A 21,520-nucleotide genomic window follows, 5' to 3' on the forward strand; every position below is an offset into this window, starting at 1 on the left:
AAGGGGGTGAATTCAGCTGGAGAAGGACTATCCGCCAAAACCAAAATATCATACAAATTGTCTCAGCAAAGCACAACTGTCAAGTGTTCATTTGCTCAATTCATATGCACCCTGTTCCAGAAATTCTTCAGTAGTGTTTATATTTGAAACATTTGTAATGCGTTTTACTCGTTTCCTCTACATCTTTTTTCCATGGAAGTGACACTATTTTCTTTGTCAGGCCTCAAGCAAAATACCTTAGCATCTGCTGGGAGAAAATTTACCTCAGGGAGCATCAATTCTTTCAAGAGTAGACATAGGTTTTCTATTTTCTATAGCTGATTTATTATCCTTGTTGGTTATAAAATTTTAATATAGACAGAACAAATTCTGCAATAATTCAGAACAAACATCAAACAGTTTGCCAAGTTTCCACATTAACCCCCCATCCCGATCCCTCCTCCAGCTTTGACATCAGGTTATCTTCTATTTCTCCGCCTTTCCTTACTACCTCTCAAAGGCGGTAAGGTGATGTATCTCATGGTTTGAACATCACAGCACACAGGGAACAAAATGGAGCAGCATCCAAGGTCTAGACCTCCTGGAGAAGGGTCAAGCAGTAGTGCCACCATTGAGCATGGTGACTCAGTGCTTAGTAAGTTCAAAGGAAGAAGCGGTAACAAAGAGGATGCACAAGTGGCTCTGTTGCTATTTTAGGAGACCAGGGCAAGTTTCCTGTCTTGGATTTCTACTCAGATCTGAATGGAAAGTCAGTACCTAAGCTCCTTGTAGGGTGAAATGAATGGGAAATAAACACTACAGGGGCTACTCTCAACTACCCATTCAGTATGGTGTGTGCATTGCTGGGGATTGTATTTATGTACTTAGTTTTCCAAAGTCTCCCAGAAGGGGAACAGAATCATGAAGTCTCCAAAAGGATGTACGGGAGCACAAAGAAATAAAGTGGTTGCATCTTCTCACATCTGAGGCACAGGGCCTTAATTGAGTAGGTCTTTGTTGGGTGAGGAAGGAGCCCAACCAGCTAACAGGGGGAACAGAAAACCATCACAACACTACAATCACACCTCACTCTGTGTTAATATGCACTGTGCAAGGAACTGCAATTTGCTGTTGCACTCAGGTGCATGTCATTAAGGCCCTGAGGCACTAATAAGTCTTAATGGCCCTAAACACCCTCACCTGGGGCCCACACCCATGAGCCCAGGAGCTCTATTTAAGCCCAACTCTGGCCATTCACTCTCTGTTTGAGCTTTGTTGGAAGAGTGCTGTTTTTCAGTTCTGTTTGTGCCTGTGGAATTTCTTGATCTGGACCTCAACCTCTGGACTGACTACCTGGCTTGATCTTGTCCATCACTGCAGACCAGCTTGGCAATTACTGGACCTGGTCCTAATGCTGACCTATAGACTGGTTTCCTGCTTGATGTCAGACCTGCTTTATTGCTAGGAGATTGCCTTATGATCTAGATTCCTGGTTGGACTTGGCCACTGCTGGACCTTTTCTTCTTGGACACTGTGGAGCTGGGCCTTGGCTGGTGAGGCCCCTCCTCTTCTTGTTGTGAGATCTGCTTGGTGGCCTATCCTGTTTTTGCTGTACTCTGACGTGTGTGGAGATTCCTGCAAGGCTTCCAAGCAGCGTAGAGAGAGGATGCCTTACTGATTGTGAGCTTGTAGTGTGATGCCAGAGGGAGTGTGCAGCTAGGCAGCAGTGAGAATGCTGAGGAAGCATGCTGTTCTTCCTCACAGATTACCTTCTCTAGTGAGAACAGCTGGGCCCTCCTATGACTTTTCCACATACTTGTTTGTGTTCAGTAAAATGGCTGCTGACCTTGTGAACCAACCCCTATACCTGTTTGAGGTGCTAAAGTGAAGAGCTGGAGTAGCTGGATGTAAATGCCTGCTGTCCTAGGAGCAAGTAATGGCTGTTTTCCAAATGCCATGAAGTGCTGCCACAAAAGCTCCACAACTGGGAGAAGCATGTGGGGGCTGGTGTGCCCTGCTCTCTGCTGAATGTGTGACTTCGTTTGGAAGTGGCGTTTGAATTGCAATGCTTCAGACCCAGCTTGTGGGGGGAGCCTTGCCAAGGTTAAGATAACTCCCCACCTGATTGTGAGTTAGCTGGCACACAGGAGAGCAACTCCCAGCTAATTGGAGGTGTATGATGTACATTGAATTAGGATGAGAGGCTTCTAAAACAGGAGGTGGAGAAAGTGCATCCATTCAAAATCCATTAATGGGAGCTTCAGCCAACCTCAAGCAGTCATTTCTAATGCAACTAAAGGAAGGTAAAAGTGCTGAGCTTTATTGCTTTTGCTGATAGGGCTGTACTTTTTGAAGCAGTATGTCGCACATATTTAAATGCTTCCACGTATATTTGCAAATACAACTTCTATTGATGCTTCTCAAATGTATTTTAAAGATACTTTGTGCATCCGTGTGCCTTAGCATTACTCAGTGAGGGTTGCCACAACTACCAGGCTAAAAGCCCTTCAGAATAAGACTTTAGGAGCTGAAAGGATACTGAAGGCAAATATGCAGATACTAATCAAACTTTGTACATGTCTCAGTAACAGAACAAACATTACTGTGTGTGCACACCTACATATTACTGCAAACGTTTTCTGGGCTGGGGTTGACTTGGAAAAGATATCTTTGTGTGGATGGTGTTTGTCACCTCTGCTGAGCTGTGCATCTGCCAGAGCTGGTTGAACTTGTGATGCAGGTGTTGCTCCATCTTCTTCAAGCTGGTGAGATCTCTATTACCTTGCTTCAGGGAAGGGAGCAGTGAATGAATCTGTTTGTCTGGGAGGTAGCAGCTCTGTCTAACCCTGCCTCAGTGCTGACTGGGGCAGGAATGCCTTAGGGAAAGGAAGTGTATCTGTGTGGTGGTAATGGTTACACTGCTAAAAGAGGGTGCTTGAGACTATTATAGCAGTGACTGCTGGATTTTATATATTAAGTCTCTTTGTTAATATGTGTATCATGTACTGAAAGGCATGTCTTGTGATTGATTGTATATGTACAGCTGTATGTGAAACTATTGCTTGTTAGGTTAGGCTATTCTGTACTCCTGCAGTGGTTGTAGGTCACTTGGACGTTCTGTCAAGTTGACTTTTGGCACAGGTTCATGGAGCTAGTCAAGAAGTCCAAGTTCTCTATTGGACTGGGACTCCTAAAATATTTTTTCGAGTTTGAGACTTTGTGCCCTCAAAGTAAACATGATCTGTATGTTGCATCATATTCCCAGCTTCCAGAACACAGCTATAGGACTAGCCTGATAATTTAGGAGGACGGAGAAGAAAACCCTACCCAACTTAGCTATTTCTAGGTATGGTTCTAACTGAGCATATGATTAGAACTGAACAATTTACTGAGCTTATTCTCCTTTTTTTTTACTCATAAAATGGTCAGAAACAGACCGCAATTTTCTTGAATTTACTATTTGTTCAGGACTTTTACACACTCAGTTTTCTCTCTTTTTTTAATCTACAGAGGAGAGCTGAGCAGTTTTGTTGACATTCAGCTTCTGAGCTGTATTTTTTCCTTATCAGGAGAAAGCCTTTAAATCACTTCCTGACTAGTAGGAGATAAACAAGTACAGGGGTTTTTTTTTTATACTTAACTGTTGCACATGTCACTTGCAAAGTTTGTGATCTCACATTCTTAAGACACCTGCTCATCTGTGTGTGGGGTGGCCATTTTCCTCCCTGCATGGAGAGGTTCTCTTAGGGTGGAAAGAGGGGAAATTCTAATGGGCTGTGAAATGTTATCTCTAAATTCTTGGTTACTTTTACTATTGAGGATGTAGTATCTACCAGAGTTATTAATCTTATTTCTTTCACTTGACTTTTCTAGGTCTTTCATGAAGATAGAGAGCAGAGGTAGAGTCTTTGTGAGATGTCATGCAACTGTTGGGTGCCTGTCTTTCATAGACGTGTCTGAGTTACCTGACTGCATGGTGGCTGCCTAGTTCCTCCCAGAGGGCAATGCAATGAAACCTAATATGTTCTAGAAAGTCTATGTGTAGGATGCATGGATTTTGATAGCTGCTGCAGGAGAGGAGTATTTGTTGTTGCTGTGGAAATGTGTTGCTGTGTTTTACATTTACCTTAGCATGGTGTGTTTTCACTGGTGCAAGCAGGCTGTATGCTTGGAATAAGAGGTTAGCAAAGCTGGAGAGGCAGAACTGCAAATTCTGAGGAAAAAAGGCAGAACCTAATGGGTGGCACCTGTTAAATAATCTTCTGTACTGGTGATGGTCAGGGCCTCTACGCATTAGCTTTCTAGGATGTAACATGCTTCATCTGTGCTCTCCTGGCAATATGTGCTTCTAATTTGGCTCTTAGTCTTAAATATCTAAAAAAGCACCTATTATTTTTTTTCCAGTTATAGTGGATGATTAAATAAACACTACTACCACTCTTTACTAGTCTTACCTCTCAACACCATCATGGCTACAGCGCTACTATAAAACTTATTCCTTTTCTCTCATGCCAGCTTCATGTTGGAGGAGGTACTGTCCCAGAGTCTGTATTAAATCTACACCAGTGCACAAAGCACTGTCTGAAGTACTCAAACTAGTCACGGAAACTGAAATCATGAGCACTCTCCAGTGATGCTTAATCAAATCTGCCTCAAGGAAACTGTGGTAGAAAACTAATGGCAGTACTAGCTTAGCCTTTTTTCAAGGCTGAAAATGTGTTTTTAAGAAATGCTTCTGCCACATGTCCTGTGATGGTTAGAGTTACACAGTGTGTGGGAGTGAGCGGGATAGGGAACTATCAGGTTCTCAGATCTACTGATGCAGAGGACCCTTGCTTATTATGCTGGCGTGTGTCCTAGTGTCTTTGCCTTGGGTGTCTTGTCTTGGCTGCTTGAATTCACTTTAACACCATTTTTACTCTGGTCACTAACAGCTTGTTTGAGAGGAATATTGTACTGTGATGGGTTTTGAGGTGTACAGATTTTTTTTTTTATTTGACAGTAACCAAAACTTAAAACCATGTTGCATCATCCTTTTCACAAGGAGTTTAATTAGATCTTTGCCTAGTTAATTTAAGTACTTGTGTGCCAAGGCTTTGGTGAGAAATGGGGAGGGGAGAGGTTGTTCCTGTATGTCAGGCAGTGGCCTTTAACATAAAACCTGCTATTTTTGTGTGAATATTGGAAGCAGCAATCTTCAAATTTGCTTTCAGATGACATTTATGAGCTAAACTCAATCATTTATATTTGTGGAAAGCTGACATTGAAGGAACTTGTCTTTAAACCAGAGTGGATACTTGGGAAAGTTTTTTACATTAGAATATCTCTATTTATAGGATGGATTTAGATGGGGAACCTGGCAAGCTGCCCCAACAGTACAAATCACTGGAACTTTTTGGTCCTTTTGTGCATATCTTATCATTTTAACATCACATCCACAAGATATTGACTGTAATAGGAGCCCTGGTTATTTATAAATGTATAGCTAAATTGCAGGAGAAAGGTTTATTTTTTTTGTTGAAGCAGCAAAGCACAGAAAGTTATAGTCTGATTTATGTGTAATTACGCATGCAGCCAGATCTTGGTATGAACTAGGGAAAAATCTTTTGTTTGAACTTTCTAGTGCTTATATTAAAATTTTTAATTAACTTTTTCTCTGTAATTCTCAATATGTTTCTATTGTAATTCTCAATATGTTTTGATAGCATTCAGGGAACAAAAGGTAAGGTTTACTGTGGCTAATTTAACACCTGTAAATTCCTGCAGATGAGCAAGTAAAGAATGCATAGCCTTTTGGGAGGGAGGGGGAAAACATAAGCCTTACGTTATAAAAGCAGTAGTTCAAATGCTGTTTAGATTGATTCATTAATTAGAAGTTGTATTTTCCATCTGTGCAATTATAAACAGATTAATTCTTATCACTTTATGCAGGTAAAATACAAAATGTGTCAAAGTTTACTAAATCAATTTTTAAAAAAGTGAAATAGACTTGTGACCAAAATTTCAGACCAGTATTATTTCCATGCCTTTTCCGTGTTCTTGAACTTGTGCCTTATTTTTGGGGGATGGGAGAATTCTTTAAAGTCTTTTTTTATATCTCTGAAATATTTATAGCCTTAAAAGAATCACATCTAGGAGACCAGTTCAGTAAGGAACTGCAACTGATGCATAATCTTAAATTTATGCACAGTTTCAGTGTCTTATTGAATACTTACTGTCCCATTCTGCACAATATGGTGTATGAATTTCAAGTTAGTTGACCAAAATTGAATCACATAGAAACTTGTGCTGAAGCCAGCCTTTGTACTATGCAGTTTGAATTTTTTTTCTTCTAATGGATTGTGCCTTGAAACTGATTTAAGAATGCTTTGAACAAAACTTAGATAATTTCATTTTAAAGCTATAAATTCTCAAGAGAAGAAAAACTCGGAGATTAAATTCTAGTATGTGCAGGATGCTTTTGCCATGAGGAATAGACTTGAGAAGGATTTAGACTTCATAAGGATTAGATCTTGGCTCAGAAGTGGTTAAATAATGGAAAAACACAAAAGCTTAAAGGACACTGATCTTCTTTCTGCACTGCAAAAATTTCTCTAGACTTAATTTGCTGTAGGGATAGGTGAAGAAGCTGAGCATCAAGAGATGGCAGAGTAAAAGGAAGCAGTTGGGAAGTGAGTCCGGGAGGTTTTTTTAGGGAGACGTGACAGAACTGAGCTGCATAAAGTTGTCTCCATGCCCAAGCTCCCATGTAGTTGGTATATAATATTTGATAAGTTTGCACATTTTGAACTCTTTAATGAAATTTCTTAATTGTGATTTTTGTTTTAAAACTAAATGGCACTTTGCCTTGTGAAAGCTGGTAGATCACTAATTCCTGCTGCTGCTGTCCCAGATTGAAAAGACAGTTGCTGATGTTGTGCTGAGGTGAGACCTACTGGAGTCATTGGTGGTAAATTGCGATGGGATTATAGTTTTATAATCCTGATTTTAGGAAAAGAGGAACATAGACCCAGCACAGTAACAACAGAGGTGCTAGAACTGCGAGCACTCTGGAGTACCCTGAGGGTTTCTGATGTGCAGTTGGTTCCCAAACTTAATTCTTCTTTTGGCTTTGGTGTTGGGGGTGAACTCCTGCTGCCTCAAGATGAAACCCTCGAGTCTCTGTGCCTCCTGAACTGCAAAGAAGGGTTCCAATACCTTTATTGTAGTGTGGTTTTTAATGGAATTTAAATGTGAGTAATTACATTTCCTTGGATGATACGTATGCAGGACCAGTACTTTCTGAAAGGCTGGTATTTACTGTGCCTTTACTGCTTTCTTCTCTTCTGTCTTCCTGTTATTCACATGTGTTCTTTGAAAAGAGAAGGTTTTGACTCCTGAAGTCAGGGTGTATTGCCTTAGAATGTGTTTAAAGTATCATCTCAGTACTCCCTCTTAAAAGTAACTTTCATCTAATGATACTTAATAAGTTCCTGGCTTTAACTCTGTACCTTCAGCTGATTTGCCTTGATTCTCCTGAGCATGCCATGGGTAGATAAGCTCTTAGTGTATGTCAGGCTGGGGTTTTGCTGCAGGCATCTTTACACGGAAATATATATATATATAGGCAGAACCACATTCCTCTGCACACATCTGAAAGATCAGCTGTGAGCCTGCTCCAGCTGGCATGAGTATCATTGTGGCACTGGCACAGTGCTTGTGTTGGCAGGGTCTGCCACCTTGATCCCAGGGCTGCATAAATGGTTTATACAGCTATTGGACTAGAGTTGGTATACAAGCCATGGCGAGAACAGAAGTTCAGGTCCTCTCATGCTCCTTTAGACAACTGCTAATGCTGAGGAAAAGCAAATAAACTCATTTTTGAGCAGTCAAAATAGACATTCTTTCACGTTTAAGTGTTAAAAAATCATGTGGTTAGAGGTGCTTATGTAGAGTGCCAAAAAGCACTTGAGTTAAAAAAAAAAAGCTGCTTCTAAGATTTTGTGCATACTGAATGACATTTCAAAAAGTCAAGCACAAAATGGAATTCATCAAAATGGTTTTTTGGTTGACGACAACAAAATTTTATTCCTTATTACTTTCATCACTCATAGCTATAATTTTTCAAAAAACAGGCAAGCTGTTTCCAGAATTCCTGCCCTGAACAATGAACTTGGTGTTACTGAAGGCAGCATGGAGTGGAAAATTTTCTATTGACACAAGCGTTATTCTTCAAATTATTCTGATGCTTTTACTGCTTGTTAAATGTGGGAAGGGTAGGAGAAAGTGGAGAGCCCAGGGTGTGCACATGTGTATGTATGTACGCACAAGCCTATGTGTGACTAAAGTTAGCTTTTTATGAGTCTCCAGAAATTTCAGCTCTTAGTTTGAACAAAGGTTTAGTAAGATTCATAATTCTTCTGAATTGCTTATCTAAATCATTCACCTAACCTTTTTTAATTAACAAGAAGAGGCCTCCACAGTGTCTAAATCAGAAGACTGAGTCTTGTCTCTGCCAATTACCTGCATATGATTTGGGGATGCTGTGTATCTTAATTTTTATCTTGCTGTAATACTGCCTTGTTTCCCTGGAAGTGTGCTGACTAATCTTGGTAAGGGAAAAGTGCTTGATGCCAGGTGAGTGCAGGAAGAGTTGTACCAGGCTTCTCTGCCAGAACACCAAAATAATTCTGATTAAAATTAGATAAGTGCCTTTTAATATATTTTCCACATTAAAAGGAAAAAAAATAGGTGAATAGAAGTGCAAATTGTTGTGCAAATGATGTATGCTGTAAAACTTGTCTTTTCTGTGCTTTAACTTGTGTTCCTTGTGCTTTTCAAAGTGAAATTGAACTACTTTCCAAAAGCCAAACTTGCGCTGTTCTATTCTGCACAGGGTATGCACAGGTAAAGTAAACATCCTCTGTGGCTCATTACCCTGTAGGTTTAACAGTCCCGGAATTGATGGTGATGGCTCAGAGAAAATTGCCTTTTCCCTGCTCCCTGAGCCCAGTGCTGCAGCAGCTGCTCTAAGGTAGTGAAGGGACCTTTGTGGTGAGGGTGATGCAGGTGATGTAGCTTTGGGGGTGTTGGTGCCAGATAAAGAGATTACTATCCCCAGCCAGAGACCACTGTCCTGTTAGACATAGCTCAGCTGCTTGTCAGAGCAATGCCTGCCTTATTTCAGTTGAAATGCAAAAGTTTGGCTTAAATGGTATTAAAAAAAAAGTTTGCTAATCCGCTTCTGAGCGGTTGAGTGGGCAGCCTGTGTAGAAATGCTTTCCTCAAGTTCTTAACATTGAGCTAATTTTTTTTAAAGCCAAATTGCCACCACCACCACTGGCCCCCTTGGGGGCAGACCTTGCATGGATGCTTGCCCATCCCTGCCCTGCTTTGCCAAGGTGGGGTGTGCTCCGGCCGTGACTGCATGGCTGCTACTGCAGCATGAGTGCTGGCACCCCCCCTTGCCTTGGGGCTGGCCCTCATGCCTGGGGGGGACAGCTGGGCCCCCTTGCTGCTTGTGGGGGTAATTAATGCCACAAACTCGGGTTGGGTAGGCCATGGACCCCAGGCTACTGGGCCTCCCACCCCAATGGCTGGTAAATAGTACAGGTTAAATCCTCTTCTTTGCAGTGGGTGTGAAGGTTGTTCACGTGCCTTGCCGAGGGTTATTTGTTATGAAACGCTGGTTATTGCGAACAAGCTTAATTTACTCTAGACTTCTGTTGTTTTGGTTGTGCGAGGTTTTGATAGGCAGAACGCAGTGCATGCTGCTTCTAATTCTTTGAATGGTTTGATCTCACTTGTGCCCTAGGTCACGGTTGTAAATATTCTTGCTTGAACCACAAGAGTTCCCCCTTTGCAGCCCTGTTATTCCAGATAGTCCTAAAACCCATTTTCAGTACTAAGGCATATGCCACTTGCTGTTTTTGCATCTACAATATATAGCTTTAATGGAAATTACTCGGCAGTCCCAATGTGCTTGTACTCATTCATTAGTGCCATAAAAACCTTGAGATTTATTTAGTAAGCCTTGATATGCAGAATATTTTACTTTAATTTTAAATGGTATTGTGTCAAGGCCTTTCTGGAATTATATCTGTCTAAAACTTAGTAGCTATTGGCTTTAGAACTGTGTTTAAAATAACTTTGTCAAGGCACATTTGAGTTTTTATTGCTGCATTAAACCACCTTTTATTGTGTCATAAAATGCATAGGCAGTATTTACACTTCCAAATATTTTAAATATGTAGCCAAGCCCTTTAGAAAAGATGAAATATTAGCATCACTCACTTTAGTGAGGTCTTGCTTTGTGAAAATGCTGCAGTGTGTCATCCTCTCGTTGTTGTGTGCATGTGTTTGCTGGAGTATACATAACATCTTGGTTAATGTATCTTATGTGGGTAGAGAACTTATCTGATAGGCAGCGCTTAATGGAAGGCTTGCCACGTGTTGCTGCTGCAGAGAGGCACTGCGGGCCTACTCGCTGGGCTGGGGAATTGGAAATCAGGAGAGCGGAGTCCGTTCACAGGGCTGTTCCTGAGCTGTTGTTGCCTGACCTTGAATATTCTTGAGCAAATCACTTAACTCCTCTGAGTTACTGTGCGTTTTTTTGTGAAAACAGGCAAGGAGTTACTTGAAATAACCACCTTCTCAAAAGTGTTTGGGTACCTGTAGCTGAAAGATTCTGGCAACATATGCTGTTACTGTGTATGCTACTTTTCTGTGTGATTCAAATGTCCTTTGCATCAAAGAGGGTATTTTTGACCATTGTTTTTCCATTAGGCGTTGCTTGTTGAGAATAATCCTGGGCATGTTCCTTAGCAGTGCGTAGAGATCCTTTGCATGCTAAGAATGATGTGATTGTTTTGCTTGAGTGCCTGTGAATTGCTTTGGCAGAAGTACAACTTCATATTTTAAAAGTATTTTTTCCACATTGCCCTATTAACATACCTTAGCACTGTTCTTGAGGTACTTGTTCTAGCACTGATGGGTAGTAGTCAAATTTCTGTGCTAGTGCAATCTCTTGCATCAGCTGAGGCCACTGACAAGTGTGCTATTTCTACAGCAGGCATTTGAACTTTAAAAATTGGCCTTGGATCACTTAGCTGCTTCACATTCATCCCAAAATTGCTAGGACACTTTAGTGGGGATGAGCCCAATGTTCAGTTTTCATTGTGAAGCCTATTTGGAAGTGGGATGCAAAGTGCATATTGTCTACAACTAAACACTGGATGCTAAAGCTTCTCTGGGTTTGCCCATTGTTTTGGTGCGCGTTTTTCTTGGACCTTGGTGGGTAGGTGGATAACAAAAAACATAAGTGTACTGATGCTTTTAGTAGAATTGTCATCTAGATTAATTGTTGGACCCAAGCTTGGTCAGGAAGTTTTTAGCTTTTTGGGTTTGTTTTTGTTGGAAAGCCAAGCTGTGTTTTGAAACATATCAAATAATCATCTCTCCCTCTACCTCTCCAAACTTATCCAAGATCATAAAAGTATTTCTGTTGGAGTTGAAACCAAGTGTTATTTTTTTTACTTTTGTATTGTTAATTTTTTTTGTGCACACCTAAAATTGTGGAAGAAAACAGTGAAAGTTGCAATAATTTTTTTATATAAAAGTAAACCAAAATATTTTAATGCTGTCAGTTCCTTCCCACCCCCCCTCATATTAAATAAATACATTCCTTTGAAGCGTTTTGGCTTTTAACAAAATGATGTTTTTATGGTAGAGCAGTTTCCTCTTTTTTGACTATTCTAGGGATAGCTTTGTGGGACTCACATTGTGAGAGCGACTGATTTGAACACAGGTTATCCTGAACAACTGTATTTCAGCTCGGCAGCTCTCCTTGCTTCCCAAAGAGTCTAACAAAATCTGTCATAAGGGGGATTCGCTTTCCTAAATAAGGGGAAAAAAAAAGTCAACTGCCAAACACCTACCTTCTCTCTCAAGTTCCTAACACAGAAATCAAGGGCTTTTCTAAACTAGGATCCTGAACGAGAGCGCCAATTTCACAGGCTTCCTTTGGAGATCACTGACAGCAGATTGAAGACATCACATCTGGAGATAAAGCTTTAAGAAGTTCAGGCCATATGTTTGACAAGTACTTTTTGTGTAAATGAGCAAAGTAAGTATCTGACTAAAAATGGTGGAGAAGTAAAAAAAAAAAACAACCCTCAAAGCATGAAAACAAGACATACTTTTTTGAAGAGTATTCTAACATCTGTTACGTTGCTGTGTTGAAAACAGTTGTGTAACATCCTCTGGGCTGTCCCACACCCTGCACAGCTAACCTAGTCTTTGATCAAAATCCACTTTATTCACGCAAGGGCAGGAGGGTTTTATAGGTGAACAGTGTATCTGTATTGAAGACCTGGGGTAAATGTGGCACAGAGAACTTCCATGAACTTTTCTAGTTTTGTAACTATTGTATGAGTTTACTAGTACCTGGGTCCTCTGTAGCACACTTTGTCATCTGCTGTTAGTGGCTCTTAAAGGAAGAAGCTCTGATGCAGGTGGTGCTTGAGAGGTAATCACCTGCCTAAGGGCTGGAGCCCAGGTCTCTGTCTAGAGCTCTGTCAATATGGCTGCACAGCTTGTACCAGTGGTATGAATGCTTACTGTTTGCAAGGAAGCATTCTACCAGGTTCACAGAAAACAAATCATTGAATCAGGTTTGAGATTAAAATGTGTAACTGTGTGAGTTCCCAATAAATGCCCATGCTCAGGGGAGGAGGAGAGATGTTCTGTGTGAGCTACATGCTGATCAAAACAGCTGGAATTACCAACACTGAATAAGAGCAACTATCTATTCAGGCAGAAGGTATAAGTAAATAGTAATTCATGGAGATGATTCTGTAGATAATTTCTGAATAACAAAATTTATCTGAAAATCATGAGCTGTTCCTGCTCCATTCTGGCAGGAGGTGGAGAGGAATTCAATGAGTTACATTATTTATGACTTATTCATACAGCTCAGCCTGTGCTTCTAATATATATGCCCTGCATCTTTTATAGATGAAGGACTTCCTTCTGCAGGGCTGTGTATTGAGGAACTTTCAAAGCTGCTAAATTTAATTTAGGAATCAGGTGTGTATATCTGTGACCTCCTTTGTCTCTTCAGTCTCCATTAAAGTATGCTTACTTCCTTTTTTATTGCATTGATTGAACTTTTTCACATAATCGGACAAAATTTGAAGTCCTCAAAATAATAAATCTTGAAGAAAATGGGTCTTGTTAAAACAACTGGTTAGAGGTGTTCCTCCAATAGTGTTCTGGAAGTAGTGGGCTCTGCTTTTTCCCGTTGAGGAATGAATTCACAATAACTGTTGCTGCATGTCCTAGTGTGCAGCACTGGAGATGCTGTGAAAAAGGTGGGCTAAGCCACAAAAGTGAAGGAGTGGTAGCTGTGGTGTTGGCAATAATCTTTGCCATCCTGCAGTCACTCAAGCAGTCTCTGGTAGTCAGGTGCAAGTTGACTTAGTGGACTGGAAAAGTGCTTGGCTATAAAAGTTGAGGGGATAGGGAAGGAAGATGCCTTTGCAGCTGCATATGACCCTGTTTTTAATTTATGCCTAGTTGTCCATCCAGCCAACTTTGTGGTTTGGACTTGTCAGATATATATTTTATTTCTACTGCTGGTAATCATAATACTGATTTAGCAGTTCATTTAATCTCCTGCATGGTGCAGTGTGATTTCCTTCAGCAGTGACTTCACAGTGTACTTTTTTTAAAAAAAAGGTGGTTCAGTTGCTTAAGGTTTGGCTTAGAAGCTCAGATGGGCCTGGAATACTAAAATCGGAATGTTTGGGTCTTTGCTCATGTAGGATGAATGTATTTTGCTGGGGCAGCTTTATCTGGCAGGGAAGGTGCTTAGGTTCCTCCTCTTACCCTGTGATCCTCTTCCTTGTGTTTGACATGCTTGGTGCTGATGACAGGCACTATCAGCAGTTCTTCTGTTACTTTTACAGTGACACATTGCAGTCACTCTCTTAGTCCATCCTAGGCATGAAGGCCTCACACCTCTGCAGGTTAGTCCTGACTGATTGAAGGATCTGTAAGTTAGTAGATATATTTATCAGACTGTTGATTTAAAAGCAAACGTGCCTCTCCTAATAGATACCTTCCCTTCAGATATGTGCTTATGATACTCACTTCTTAATGTGTTCTTTCATGCAGACATATGCTTTTACATTTTTCTGAAATCTTGCCACTTTCTCCTTTAAAACTTCTCCTTCTGATTATCATAATTCAGGATGATGACAGGTCATGGTAATTGATGGGGTTAGTATGAGGAAAGTTCTTGGAGTCATATTTAGGTCTACCTTAAATTTTTCAGTTCAGCTTGCATTCTTTCATCTGAGTGGGTTGCCTGTGACTGTCCTTAAAGTGTCTATTTGTTTATGATGATCAATTTTTCTAAGATTTGAGAAACTGGGCATAGAATATTATGGTTGGGATCTACTAGAATTTCAGGATAGAGATTCTTTATGGCTGTCAGAACCTGGGCACTCCACATGGCTAATACTGCAAGTACAATTTAGGACAGGTCTGACAGAAGCTTTATTCACTATGATTCTAGCGAGAACATTCGGACAGCATCCCCTCCTTTGCTCCCCTGTTCTCTGCCAAGTGATTGCAGAGACCCAATCTATATACTCTTTCAGAGAAAAGAAAGGTGAGGAAAAACAATCATTTCCATGTTAACAAAGACAGATATCCATCCCTGGTAGAGATGGACTCCTTAAGTAGCTTGCTAGCTGCCACAGTTCTAATAAGGAATCAAACAGTAAGGTGACAATATGGAGAGGTGGCTCTTGGTGGAGCGTCACACCCAATATTATCTTAGCTCAGCAGTGGGGCGTTGGAAACAACCACAGCATTTAGATTTTAGTTAGGATAAACTTCTTAGTCAGAACTCTCAAATCTTTAATAATTACTTCCACGTGGGGGACTATCATGGGTTGAAAAAGTTTTATGGAAAAAATCTCAATAAGAGTTATGATCCTGAGGCCTTAGGGAAAAAGTAGATAAAAACAGAGCGTGATCAGAATGGAGGAAGAAAGCTGGAAATTGTCGGAGTTTTTACTGCAGATGTGGCTAGCAGGGTGCATGATCATTGGTTACTTTGGACAAAATCTGTTTTGTTTTGTAACCAGAGAGTCTTCTCAAGGTCTTGATCCCGGTGTATTTGAGGGCGACTCACTATGGATGTGCCTTACTTGATGATTCCCTCTTCACATATCACCCTAAAGAAGAGGCCTTGCTTTATAGTTATCACACAGGGAAAATGGCCAGTGAGAAAAAACAGAGCCCACAATGAACAACCAGAACAAATCTATCCAGGAACCAGGTGAGCATCTCTTGCTGTTGGTGTGGTCAGTTTTAAGTGCTGAAAGCTGATGGACAAGTGTGCAGCTAATGTGGTATGAGCCACATCCAACCAGCTTCATCTTGTGTTAGTGGGGAAAACAACAGTTTAGCTGGATTTCTCTCTTTGCAGTGAAATATTAAAAGTAGATGCTCATTCCCACTTTAGTGCACATTATGAGCTTTCAGAAACTTTGCTATTATAACACCTTGGTCAGATTATAGTCGGCTCAGTATACTTTAGCCTGTTTCTATTCAAAAGGCTAAAGGAGCAATGAAAATCCTAATGTTTTGATGCTTGCTTGTGAAGTAGCATGTTTTTCTAGTTTTTAAGCAGCTTTTTTCAGAGCCGACAACTATATCCCTTCTACATATAATGATGCAAAATGAATATTTTTCTGCTTAAATCTCTTATCAGCATGTGCATATGTGGACTGAATAAAGGTAGGAATTTGCATGTCAAGTTACTGCTGTGCAGCTGTTGCCCTTTTCATGATGCACATGATTATTTTAAAAACATGAGTTCTTTCACAAGTACATCAAAGTTCTCTGCCAGGAAATGGTCACTCTTCTACCTCTGCAATTAAATCAAGCCCACTGGCACCTCTATCTTGATTTATTCTTTACAAGATTATTCACATCTATTATGTTCATATAGATTACTTCCTTCAAGATGCTTGCTTTCCCACTTTAAATCATATGTTTGATTGAATTGTAACTAAAATAGAGTAGATTAAAATGCCTGTGATCAATCAATCACTTGATTCCCTGAGAGTAATCACTTGTACTTCTCACTTCACTGAGCTTGTGGTTTTATCAGCATCTCCTGTTAGTAGATCTCAATTTCAACTGTTTGATTTTTTTGTTTCCTTATTTTCTGTGTACCCTTTGCTTCCTGTACATCACTGTGAATGTCAGAACATGTCTTGTCTCTTTGCTCTGTTTTTTAACTGAAATCTTGCTGTGATAACACTAGCCTCTAAAAGCTGTCACTCCTACTTGTTAAAAATAATGTGTTTTTAAGAGCCTTCAGGCACCACTCATTTAGAGTTATGCTTTTCCGAGTTTTTTGTTCTTGTAAACTTATGAGTTCTTATAAACTTATGAATGTGTGTGTGGGTGGTTCTCATTTTCTGATGGTCTTTTAAGCAAAACCTGAATCCATAAAAGAAGAGGCAACCAGAGAAACAATGAGATGGATTCCAGCAGAGACAAGCTCAACTTCAAGATTTGTGGCCATGTACTTCTGGGAACAAGGTGTTTCTACTGTGGCTTTACATGGAAATTATGTAGTTGACCTCTCTACTTGAAGATCTTCTGCCACTTTTTATCTCAATTGCTACCCTTCTATAGCTGTATGAATGCTCTTAACATCTGAGTAGCTCCCAGTATTCATTCTCATGTTCTTGGAGATGGGGATGAGACAGGAAAAGTAAATTACTTAACCAACATCATACAGGAAACTGGTGGCGGATCCATTGCAACACAGCCTTATACTCTTATTGTATTATCTTTCATTTTCTCTAAGTTTGACTCCAGTTTTTGTTTAATCCTGTGTCATTGGAGATGGTTACTTCAGCCCCAAATTCTTTCCCTGTGGATGCAAGCTCCAAGATAAGTCTAGTGATACGGGATTAAGCTTTGACTAAATATGAGCACTCTGGGTATCAAAATGCGTATGACTGTATCTACTGTAGTGTGTTAGATTGGATGAAGATGGCACTTCTACCGGTGTCTCCCAGTTGTCCCTGTTGGAGAATCTATTTGGAAAAAGTGAACCAGACTCCTGCAAGACGAAACTAAGCGAAGATGTCGGTGGTGCACCTAATGCCACTTCATAAAGCTGATGACTGCTCACTCTGCAGGACCGTGCTAGACCTAACGTAAAGTAAAGGTCTGGGAATGGTTATGGAGTGGACACTGCCCTCCAGACCCACTGCTTGACCTGCAGGTCTACCTCTGCTGAGCTGCTGTACTTGCTAATGCAAATGTAAGTTAAGTCTGTCAAACCTTATAGGAGGCCAGCTCTAAAGGCACTCTCATTCTGCTTTAATATTTCTGTAGTGGTTTTTCAGTGAGCCTGGGTTATGTGTGTATGTTTCTATTCTTTGTGAGCATCAAGATGAACACCAGTTTGGTTGATTTGCATAGGGTCTTCAAGCATTTGTTGCTCGTTGTGGCTGGACTATGTTGATGGTTCCTTTTTTGGTGCCTTTTATTTGGATGCGTTTAGCCAGAACTCCTTACCATACGGAAGAGAGGTTAAGTGCACACTAACTCTTCACAATGTGGCTTGTTTAGGTTGTCCAAGCTGTGTGGTATGGTTTAAATGTTGTGCTCTCTCTGTCTTCCCATTTCCAGCTGGGTAACAGAAATATTCTGAAAAAGCAAAAAAATTGAGACTAGAAAAAGCTGTTTACAGTTCTACTAAAACTCGTAAGATTTGAGGTTTTCAGACACTGCCTGGGATATCTGGCACAAATGTAAATGTGAATCAAAATCGCTGAGTTGCAATGAATAAATTCTTGTTAATAAGCAGTCTTGGTTTGTTTTTGTAATAAAACTTAGCTTTACAGATAGAATTTTGCTAAAATGTAGCCAATAGGGGGGGTAAACACTTTCAAAATAAATGTTAGTGCTGTCCCTGCAGGATGTTGCTAGGTACTGGGAAGTCTTAAAACCCCTTCCATTACCTCTCTCCTTCAAATAACTTTTAAATCTTTTAACAGAGAAATACCTCCAAATAACAGGGCTGCAGAATAAAGCAAGAGACTCATTATTGTTATGTTATTATTTGGAGGAAAAGGGGGTTATTTTTCTCTTATCCCTGTCTGATACTGCATATGATTAATTTCTGCTGGAAGAAGAAACCAGCAGGTGTCCAGCTCATACCCATCTTCTGCTTTAAATTCATTTGGTCTCTCTTTAATTTCATTTCACTAGTTTATTTTTCTTTGCTACCATCAGTGGGAGTGAGCAGGACACCCAGAGAACTATGGAATTCAGAGGAAATATCTGTAAAACTCAGGGTGTAGCAGAGCAGCATCAGAGTTTTGCTTGATGGCAGTTGAGGAGATGGTAGGATGCACAGAACTGGCAGCAGCAAAGTACCTTGTGCAAAGGATCTGTTGGGAACTGGTATCTGGCAATGAGACTTACATGCGAAGTCTCCCTCTTCACACTCTTCTGTCCCAGGGCAGAGATAATGCTAAGCCTTATCCTTGTGACTACTGTACTTCAATTTTATAATCATACTGGGGTTAGAATAACTTGTATGCACCAAGATGTAAACTTTTGCCAGTATCAGTTTTTCAAATTTCTTTCCTACAAACTGTCTTGGGGTTAAGTATTTTAAAACTTTACCCTCTGCCTTGATTCTGTACTTGGTGAATATGCACCTATGGTGTGCAGCAATTCACCTGGAGGATTTATATAAACATGGTGGCTATTGATGCATGAAATGGGAGGTTAAGCAGCAGACTGCCTGATGAAACAGGATAGCAGGTGGCAGCCTCTGGCTCTTGGGGTGAGTGAGGCTCTCCTTCCAGGGGGATGAAAACTTTGGGAACAAGAATATAGGAAAACTTGGTCGCTGGCAATGATATTAATCCTTCTTGGAAAATTAATCTGGGTAAAGGTCAGGGAAAAACTTACTTTGTTTACTCATTATTTATGAAACCCCTAAAAAACATGTCCAGATGTGCTGAGCCTAAATCTACCTGTGGAAGAATCTAATGCCTGGGGAAAAGGTAAGGGGAGCAGAATTAAAAAAAAAAAACCAACAACAAAAAAAACCCAAAACCCAAACCAAACAAACAAAAATAAATTAAAAAAAAAAACACCCAACAACACAAAAAACCCAGCTGTGGACTATGCCAGTGGAGAGACCTTCTTTACTTGGAACTTGATTGATATAATTAAGTTTTGTATCATTGCTTTATATTTGTGCTGACCTGCTTTGCTGGATCAGGTTCTAGTTAAGAGATTTTAGCTTTTATCTAGCTCTAAGCCAGCGGGCTCAGTGGTAAAGCTGAGGATTATTAACAAAAGGAAACTACTTTCAATTCTGTACCTTTAAAATGATATTAAAACCAACTCCCAGCCTTGAAATGGACTGATTTTTTTTTTCCTTAGGCTTTGCATGTGTCTTAATACCATGTTTTAAAAATAGTTTGTCACCATATTCAGCAACTGCAGCTGAGCCTGGGGCTGGAAGTAAATTCACCAATGTGCAAGGATCCATAATGCTGGCTGCTGAGGCTGGAGAGCTGTGCACTTGTTTCTTGGCAAGAAATCATGTAAGTAATCAGCAGGGTCCCAGAAGGTCATCCTCCTTCAAGTGTTGCCTAAAAGGCTTTTTGCTGTTTTCCTTTCCTCTGTTTGAATTGATCCTATCCAACAGGGTCTGGCTTTGTACATAAATCCTTGCTAAGCTTTCAGTCTACACTCTGACTGTGCTAAGTTGCCTCATGCTTCTTGGTGTACAAAACCCAAAAGATATTCCAGGTTGGACAATGCTGATATTTATTAGAGCTGTGCCCTGAAAACAGACTGCTCCAATGCTGTACCAGCCACTGTGTCTGTAACAGCTGGTTCAGGCTCCTGTCTTGCCATGCTGTATTGCTCTAGAATTCTAGAATGGGAGCTGGAGTGGCTCAGCAGCACAGAGGACACAGGTGAAACTTGTGCCTCTAAATTAGTTGGTCATGGCTGAGAAATCCCACTCTGTTCCCAGTGTCAAGCAACATGAAGAGCTAGCCCCAGAAAAGATGGGCTGCTACGAGCTTGTGCTAGTTCAACCCTTTTCTTTCTCTTTGTATTGAAGAGTTTTTAAAAGTAGATGAAACTCTCTTCTAAATTCAGAAACTGAATTGTCCTCCACAAAATTAACCTATTTGGTAAGATCCTGGACCTTGATATCATGCTGTAATGGAAAAGAACATCTAGGGAACTGGTTCAACTTTTAAGTTTTCAGTTTCTCAGATCTGTACGATTTGGTATGTAACAAGTTCTGTAACCAACAAAACTCGGGAATCCTTTTTCCTTCCCTTCTTCTGTCCTATTAAGAAATCTCACGTTTGGGTTTGCCAATGTCTAATGGAGATTCTGGCCTGCCTTTACCAAGATCAGGGCTAAGGTGTCTCTCTTCTACCTGCTGATGAGTTTCCTAAGGCATGTAAGAAATGAACAACTCAGATCTCTACTCCTTTGTCAATTTTATTGAATATTACGGATGACTGTTTTGCATTTGGTCAAAAGTGAATTCAATAGACAGTGTGGTTATAGATATGCTTGTCAGGTAAGCAAAAAATCCTTACATTAAGGATCTTTAAGATTTGATCATAGATTAATAAATGTACTAAGCTTCCCCTTCCAGTTGACTGAAGAATTTTATGGTATGTGAAGGAGGAGGAACTGCGTGTAGCCTTAAGGACACCACTTTAGTTGATTGGGCTTTTAAGAAAAGTGAAGGTGCTCTGAGATCTTGTATAGCTTTTGAATGGTTGGATCCAGAAAACTTTGACGGACAACAAGTAGACATGTGAAATTCAGTATATCGCATCACTACAACTTGTGTTCCCAGGCTTGGAATGATGAAGTGATGTGTATGTGTTTAGGTTAATGCAAAAATTTTTTTCACGCTTCAAGGAACAGTATTTCAGATAACATCCTGCAACTTAAAGCATCGTGTCGCCTCTGGACATGCTGGTTTCTAACTCTGAAACCAGCCAGAGACAGCTAGGCACAGCACTGTGCGATCAAAATTGCTTTTGACTTTGGTCAGAGTAGGCTTTCACAAGATAAATGAGTGTTTGACCTGATAACACTGGACCAAGCCTTCTTTTATTTGGGAAGTGACATGGCAACTTTCATATCCACTCCGATTAGACAGGCACTTTTATTCCAAGGTCACATCACAAAGGCATATACAGAATAAACTATGTGTTGTTCAATTTATCTATGTCAGGAGGACAGAAAAGGGACCTGACCCTGCTAGAACTTGATCCAGTTGTGCTTTCATGCCCAGGTACTGCTGTTCTGGTAATGAGACCCTTGTGCTCCTGTGGATAACAGGTGTCGGTGTGATTCTTCTCTAACTGGTCCCAGATGCTTTTTTTGAAGAGATGTAATGGTTCAACAGACCTGCACCAGGACATGAACTGTGGAGTGACGGTGTTTTGCCTCGCTTGAATCC

At 40.4% G+C, this 21,520-nt stretch overlaps 1 long non-coding RNA gene across 1 annotated transcript; it reads left to right on the plus strand.

Annotated features, from left to right (window-relative positions):
• Positions 1–1,271: 1,271 nt before the first annotated feature.
• Positions 1,272–17,715, plus strand: LOC148055647 (uncharacterized). The gene is made up of 3 exons (XR_015704912.1): positions 1,272–2,282; positions 15,114–15,307; positions 16,474–17,715. It is a non-coding gene; the product is annotated as an uncharacterized LOC148055647 (long non-coding RNA).
• Positions 17,716–21,520: the final 3,805 nt, after the last annotated feature.

This window comes from Nipponia nippon, unplaced genomic scaffold (assembly GCF_047370975.1).
Source record: "Nipponia nippon isolate SJK-2023a ecotype South Korea unplaced genomic scaffold, ASM4737097v1 scaffold_2, whole genome shotgun sequence".
NCBI classification, from domain to species: Eukaryota; Metazoa; Chordata; class Aves; order Pelecaniformes; family Threskiornithidae; genus Nipponia; species Nipponia nippon.